Source organism: Dasypus novemcinctus, chromosome 23 (genome assembly GCF_030445035.2).
Source record: "Dasypus novemcinctus isolate mDasNov1 chromosome 23, mDasNov1.1.hap2, whole genome shotgun sequence".
Taxonomy (NCBI): domain Eukaryota; kingdom Metazoa; phylum Chordata; class Mammalia; order Cingulata; family Dasypodidae; genus Dasypus; species Dasypus novemcinctus.
In genome coordinates, this window is record NC_080695.1 from 7,589,512 (window position 1) to 7,596,499 (window position 6,988).

Sequence of the window (6,988 nt, forward strand, 5' to 3'; positions counted from 1 at the left end):
CAGGCGCCTGCGTGCTGTGGGTCACGAGGCTCCCCCGGGCTCCTCGCCCTCCAGAAGCTTCTGCCATATCCCCCGGAGCAGGGTCTGCGCCTCCTGCAGAGCCCGTGCGTGCGGAGGCTCCGGGGCCGGCGGGTCAGCGCGGGCCCTCCCCGGGCGCGGCGCCTGCTTGGAGCCCGAGCCCAGCCCCTCCCGGCCTCCCCGCTGCCCCTGGCATGAGGGCAGAGCCAGCAGGAGGAGAAGGCTCAGAGAGGAGCAGAGAGAAGCAGCGAGAAACAGCCCTGACGCCGCCGCCGGGGCGTCTCTCGCGGCCGTCGCCCCATTCCCGGGGACGCAGCGTCCGCCAGCCCCGACCAGCCCCGCAGGGTCAGGAGCACGTTCCGGGGACTCTCCAGGAGAAATCTTAAAATCCTAATTAGGGAGAACTCCCAGCAGGAAGGGCGGCAGCACCGAGGACCCCGGACCCGGCGGCCGGCTCTCCTCTCCTCTCTAGAAATCGCCAAGCGCAAGCCCAGGCTGTGCCACGTTCCTTTGGACCGGGCCGGTGTGTGCCCGGCGCCCCGGCGGGGGTGGCGTCCACGCGTCCTCACGACGGCGGGGGGAGTCGGGCCCGGCGGCCGCCCAGCAGAATGGAGGGGGCTCCAAGGGCGCGAGCCCGGCTCGGACGCCAGAAGCGGGTCCACTCCATCCGGGCCCCGGTGGCCTGCGCGGAACCATCTTGTCTACTTTTGCGGAATCTGCCGTCAAGTCATTTAGTCCCGTGTTTCCCAAAGGGCAGTGTAAGCCCCCTGCACGAGAGGCCGAGAGGGCCCACAGATTCGCGTTTTCTATTTCAGGAACTGCGTGTTCGGAGAAATAATTGGCACATCAAATGTGTCATTTCATAGATTTAGTCCTGCGATGAAATGAGTTGAGAAGTGATCATATTTAAAGCAGACTTAAGGAGAGATATAAAGTGATGTCAGTACGTGGGTACCACGAGGCAAAAACTGTTAACGGAAATTTGGGGACCCCCGGATCCCAGGGCGCTCAGTCCTCTGGGGGAGCCCGCAGCGCCCGCAGCACCCACCAAGCTCAGATCGGGTCTGGGAGGGAGGGAGGCAAGGAGGTCAGACTCTCATCCCGTGCAAGCTCAGACCGCAGCGGTGGCCGCGCCCACCGCGGAAACGCCAGATGCCCCTCCCCGGGCTGACGGGCAGGTGGCGGGCCGTGCCCCGCCCGCTCCGCCCCCCGGGGGCTCCCAAGCTGCTGTGAGGCCTCAGCCTCCTGGCTGCCCCACCCCAGCGGCCCCCGCGAGCCCTGCCCACGGCCCCGCCTCGGACCGGCCCGTCCCTTCATCTCGCTGGACGTCCCGGGGCTGTCCCCTGCGCCCTTGTCCCCGTGACCTGCTGGTGGTCCCTGACGGGAGGGCATGGGCCAAGTTGGGCTCTCGGGATAGGGAAGGTTCCAGAAAGCTACCCTAACCCTGGAGCGCGCCTCCCCGGGCGTCCGGCCGCCAGCCCCACCCTGCACCACGGGCACCTGGAGCGGGGGGCCGCCCTTGGGCCGTTTCCGCGGCGTGCCCAGCAGCGCGCGCACGGCGGCCCCCTGTCGTCCCGCGGCACTGAAGACGCGCAGGTGTCAGCGGGGAATTCTCCAGGAGCTGCCCCGCGTTCCCAAACAAGGGCGGCAGGACCCCCTTCCTGGTGGCACAGGAGCTGCCAAGTGCCCGGGCACCGAGGGGCCCCCAGGGCCTCCTTCCACTCGAGGGCCGTTCTTCTTCAGGGGCACAGAGCCAGGAAGACACCCCGACGGCCCCCTTGGGGGGTGGGCACGGCGGCCGGCTTCGCCACGGCAGCGTGCTGACCCCCAGACCGCAGGCACGGGGGCCATGGCACCAGCTCTCTCTGGAGCCTTCGCTTAACGCCCAGAGATGCTCGAGGGCCTTTGGGACGAGGGTGACCTCTGGCCGGCCGTGGCTGAGGGCGCCGGGGCTCAGGCGCACCCAGGCCCCACGCCGGGTGGCGGGGCTGCCCCAGCGCCAGCGGTGAGCGGCAGGAAGACGTCGAGGCGGTTCCGAGAGAGAGCAACGCGCGGTGGACGCGCCGACCGGGGAGAGTCCCGAGGGGCAGGGATGTGGGAGCCTGCGGGCACTGGCGCCGGCCCTGGTCAGGCTCGCGCTGCTGCTGTGCATGTCCCGAGAGAGAACACTCGGCCTTCTGACCAGGCCAGCGCCGGACGGGAGGCAGGGGGAAACCTGGGCTGACTTAAGTTGTTTTTTTTTAAGATGTATTCATTTCTCCCCACCTCCTCGTTGTTTGCACTTGCTGTGCCTATTCATCTTCCTTGTTTCTTTAGGAGGCAGCTGTAGCCGAACCCAGGACCTCTGATGTAGGAGGGAGGTGCCTAATCACTTAAGCCACCTCTTCTCCCTGCCTTGTGTTATCTCTCATTTTGTCTTTCCTCCCCGCCTCTCTTGTTGCATCATCTTGTTGCATCAGCTCATCACACCTGCCCGTTGCATCAGGAGGCACTGGGAACCTCTGCTCCCTGCTTTGCTGTGTCTCTCATTATGTTTTTTCTTCTTGTGTCTCTCGTGTCAGCTTGCCGTGCCTGGCTGTCACACCAGCTCGCTGTCTTCTTCAGGAGGCACTGGGATCCGAACCAGCGACCTCCCATGCGGTAGGCAGGAGCCCAGTCGCTGAGCCACATCCGCTTCTCCTGACTTAGGTTCTAAAGTCCAGCTTCTCTGCCCTCTTGGCTGTGATTCACGCTTGGGCCAGTGGCCATGGCTGGTGTGGCGCCTCTTCTCGTACGCTGACCGCTTCCTTCCACAGAGGGACGCCGCCTGCCACCATGTGGAATGAACGCCGCTGGGGAGTCCGATCGCCGTGAGCACCATGGCCTTCGCCGGATGCAGGGAAACAGAAGGCAGCGCAGAGGGAGCCCCTAACAAGCCTCTGCTCGTGAACTTCTCCCGAGCGGGTTGGCCCTCCCCTGGCATCCGAAAGCACGGGCAGTGCTGAGTCCGGGGCCTGGCTGCACCCCGATCATAAAGCGGGGGGGGGGGGGGTCCTGAGGTCACGGGGCCAGAGGCTCCTCTCTCACGCTCACCCCTGCCTCAGTTTCTTTGCTTTTAAAGTAGCTGGAGGTGCTCTGCTGAGAATCACTTAACAGGTGTCCTTAGGCGTCCACGGGGGATGCTCCGTGGCTGTGGCCAGACCGAATGACCACGACGCACGTCCACCTGACGTGGGCAACGCTGTGTCTCCCCCGCGACTTTGCCTCTCAGGAGCTGGTCTTTGCAGTTTGGTTTGTTCTTGTGACCCCTGTGAGTCTCAGGCTCAGGTTGTCAGCAGGAAACTGCTCGCTCCAGCTGAGAATCAAGAGAAGGCGCACCAGAAGCCCAGTGGGCGTGCTGGGCGCTTGGACTGGGCGGCAGGAGTGGTGTGAGAGATGAACCACCCTCAAAAATAGTTTCTGTGAAGGAAAGAAAACAAAAAGCATTTCCTGAGCTGAGCAAACTCTTCAATGCCCTAAAATTCAAATCACACCCGGCACGCGCGCCGGCAGCAGATCCCGCCGCAGGCATTGCCGTGGCCCCCCGAGCTGGAGAAGGGGCAGTTCAGAGGGCTCATCCCAGGACCAGGGCGGGCCCCAGGCAGCCCCAGATGCTGGCCTCCGACTCGGGCGGCCTGAGCTCCCAGAAGAGCCAGCCTGGGTGCTGGCCCCGCCGGCAGAGGGGGCCGGGGGCGACCTGGACAGCCTGTCGGAGAGCGTTTGGAGCGCGCGGCTGAGCTGCGGAAGGACGAGTCCTGGGCTCACGAGTGACAGCCTCAGCTCCGTGTCCTCGAGGGGTGCTGCTGCCCCCGTCTGCGTTCTCGCCCTCTCTGCCGGACGGGGAGGGTTCCTTATCCTCGCCTAATCCACGGAGACGCAGAGCAGGTGGCGGCTGCCGGGGCTGGGGGGTGCGGGAAGGGCCGCTCGTGGGTTTGGGGGACCATCTATGTCAGGTGACGAGAATATTCGGGGATTAGCCAGCGGCGCTGGCTGCACAATCCAGGGAGCTCCTGAAGACGCAGCGGTACACTTCCGAAGGGCAGCGTGTACGGGGTGCCACTGAGGTCAAAGGCTGTTTAGAAACTGTGCTGGCCAGGCGCTGGTCTTCCCGGCGACTGAGATCCCAGCCCGCAGCTGGCGACACACGGAGCCGCGCCGGCGCTCGCACTCGGGTCTGAATGCGGCCTTGGCTCTGGCCTGGACGCCCGTGCGCGCAGCCCTGGGCTGACGTCTGAAGCTGTGATCAGAGCAGGTGAAGGCTCCGGCTCCCGGTAAGCTCGAGGGTCGGCTGATAAAAACCCTGCGGAGCGGAACCGGGGTGAGACTGGGGCTTCTGTCAGAGACGGAAGGAGACAAGGGGACCCCCTTCTCCCTGGCCCTGAGGAGCCCCCCCAAAGAAGCCGCAGGCCCCTTTGCCGGCAGCGGCGCGCGCTCGCCCGAACGCAGCCTCTGAAGGGCGGGACACTGGAAGGGCGGGACCCGGGGACGCCCCTGCGGGCGCGGGTCGGGGGCCTCGGCCAGCGCTGCTCATCCCTCCCGCGAGCTCTCCATTGAAAACGTTCAGTACCTTCTAGAAACAGCGTGTGAGCCGGGCAGCGCTGGCCGGGGCCTCGCCCCTCCAGCGGGCGGACGTGGTATCCCTGGACGGCCAGCAGGTGCCCAGGCTCAGCGGACGATGGCCTTCACAGGGGACAGAGAGGCCGGGGGCTCCCCGTGAAGAGAGGGCAGGCTTGGGGGGCCGGGCCGGGCCGTGCTTGGGCAGCAGCCACCTTCCCTCAGGCACCGGAAGAGACCCCACTGCCGAAAGGAAACGCCGGGGGGCCGCCCCTGTGGGCCGGGCCCAGGGTGCAGGCACAGGAACCCTCCAGGGAAGGCGCCCCCACCCCGCCCGGTAGGCGGCCCAGCAGGAGCCAGGCTCAGCCACCCCCACTCTGCCGGCGCCTCCGGGAGGCGGGTGGGTACGGGCGAGGGGCCGAGGGGTCTCCGGGTGGCCCTTACCACCTGCCGTGGATGCCGGCTCTGGGGTCCGCCAGGTCCCCCGCAGCCCGGGGGGTCCCTGTCTCAGGGAGGAAGGTGGCACCAAAGGGAGGTGGCCTGGCTGCAGCAGGTCCCGGCTTTGTTCCCGCAGGCCGCCCGCCCCCCACCACGCTTTCTCCCAGGGCTGCGCTGCGCAGGAGACGGTGGGGTGGGGGAGACGAGGGGTGCGGGAGACGAGGGGTGGGGGAGACGAGGGCATGGGAGTTGAGGGGGTACAGGAGACAGGGGGTACAGGAGATGAGGGGGTGCAGGAGATGAGGGGTGTGGGAGATGAGGGGGTACAGGAGATGAGGGGGTGCAGGAGATGAGGGGGTACAGGAGACAAGGGGTGCAGGAGATGAGGGGGTACAGGAGACAAGGGGTGCAGGAGACGAGGGGTATGGGGAGACGGGGGGTGGGGGAGACGAGGGCACGGGAGATGAGGGGGTACAGGAGACAGGGGGTACAGGAGACGAGGGGGTGCAGGAGATGAGGGGCACGGGAGATGAGGGGGTACAGGAGATGAGGGGTGCGGGAGACAAGGGGGTGCAGATGAGGGTGCAGGAGCAAAGGGGTGCAAATGGGTACGGGAGACGGGGGTGTGGGAGACGGCGGGGCGCAGACAGGGGTGTGGAGACGGCGCACCCTGCCGACCCTTGGGGCGAGCGTCCCGGCTCCCCTTGCTCGGGCCGCCTGCCGGGCAGGGGCTCCCCCTCTTTGCTTCCAAGGCCTCCGCTGCGCAGCGGGGGGCGGGACGCCACAGACCCGCGCCCACTTGATTTGGGGCCTTTGTTGCCTCGTGCCGATGGGTTAATGGAGCAGAAGAGACGGGGAAGGGCGACAGAAGTGTCGCTGAAAGAGGGTGTCGTCCCGGGCGGGAGACAAAGGCCAAGCACGAGGGCGGAGGGGACAGATGGGGACGGAGGCGACCACAGGCCGTGAGTGTGGGGGCGGGGCGCGGCCCACGTGCCCCTGAACAGGCCCAGGCGGGCGGGGGCCCTGGCGGGGGCCCGGGCCTCGCCCTCCCGTGTGCCTGGGGAGCGACGGTGGGGGGCGCGGTGAAGGGAAGAAGGGGAGCGGGCTGGAAGGACCCGGGTACACGGAGGAGCGCCTCCGCCGCCGTAAACAACCGGCCGGTCACGACGTCCCGCAGGTTGGCCGGAGCGCGGCCACGGCCACGCACCCCTGCGGCCACGCACCCCTGCGGCCACGCGCCCCTCGCGGCCTCCCCCCGCGGCCTCCCGGCCCCGGGGCGCCCCGGCCCGGCCTGGCCCGCGAGCGCTGGCGGGAGCGTGTGGCGTGGCCACCAGGCGGCGCTGTCCCCCTCCCAGCCCGCCCGCCGGCCGCACTCTGCAAACCGGTGCTGTTTAATTAACGTGCAAATTGAGTAGATTAAATGACTCTAAATAATTAGCCACAGATCCTATAAACAGGATAACATATTTAATTAAGCAGCGATCTAGATTTTGGAAACTGTTAATGTAGTTTAGAATGGCTGCTTAGATCTTTCACTCCCCCCAACCTCAAACATGTAAGTACACCCTCCAGGACGCAGGGAAATATCTGGAAACAAGATCATGCCTGTTAACTTCCACTAATAGAAGTGTTGCTCTAACAGGAGCTGCGCAGCCCCGCTCGGTGCTGGCGGAACGGGTGGGCCGAGCTGGGGGGCCGGCTCCGGGCTCGGGTGCCAGGCCCTTGGCCGAGGGGGTAAACCGAGGCCCGGCCAGGGGGGATGGAAGAAGGAAAGTGAAAAATAGAATCCAATTTCATTATATCAATCACATTTAATTGCCAATTTGTACAAGCAATGACCGGGTTGGCTTTAGGTAAAACTATTAGGCGACAGGCGGTGTGCTACTAAAATTCTTGGTTAGTTAATTAGTGTCTGAGCTGCGGAGGGGAAGATCCTCAGATTTACTCTCTACAAAGAGAG